The sequence below is a fragment of the Nothoprocta perdicaria genome, unplaced genomic scaffold, assembly GCF_003342845.1.
Source record: "Nothoprocta perdicaria isolate Ctin4 unplaced genomic scaffold, notPer1 scaffold_738, whole genome shotgun sequence".
NCBI classification, from domain to species: domain Eukaryota; kingdom Metazoa; phylum Chordata; class Aves; order Tinamiformes; family Tinamidae; genus Nothoprocta; species Nothoprocta perdicaria.
Window position 1 is genome coordinate 3,354 of NW_020456019.1, and position 298 is coordinate 3,651.

The 298-nt window shown below is 61.7% G+C and overlaps 1 protein-coding gene across 1 annotated transcript in view; it reads left to right on the plus strand.

Annotated features, from left to right (window-relative positions):
• The window catches only part of LOC112957580 (E3 ubiquitin-protein ligase BRE1B-like), a 16,149-nt gene that overhangs the window by 2,739 nt on the left and 13,112 nt on the right, over window positions 1-298 (plus strand). The gene's annotated exons all lie outside the window — the stretch shown is intronic.

A 298-nucleotide genomic window follows, 5' to 3' on the forward strand; every position in this document is an offset into this window, starting at 1 on the left:
CCATTGGGTCCCATTGGGTGGCATTGGGCTGCATTGGGTGTCTTTGGACTCCATTGGGTGCTCTTGGGGCTCTTTGGGTCCCCTTGGGTGGCGTTGGGCTCCATTGGGTGCCCTTGGGGCTCATTGGGTCTCCTTGGGTGGCGTTGGGTCCCCATGGGTGGCATTGCATCCCCTTGGGGCTCGTTGGGTCCCCTTGGGTGTCCTTGGGCTCCACTGGGTGCCCTTGGGTGCCATTGAGTCCGGTTGGGTCCCGTTGGGTGCCATTGAGTCCTATTGGGTCCTGTTGGGTGCCATTGAG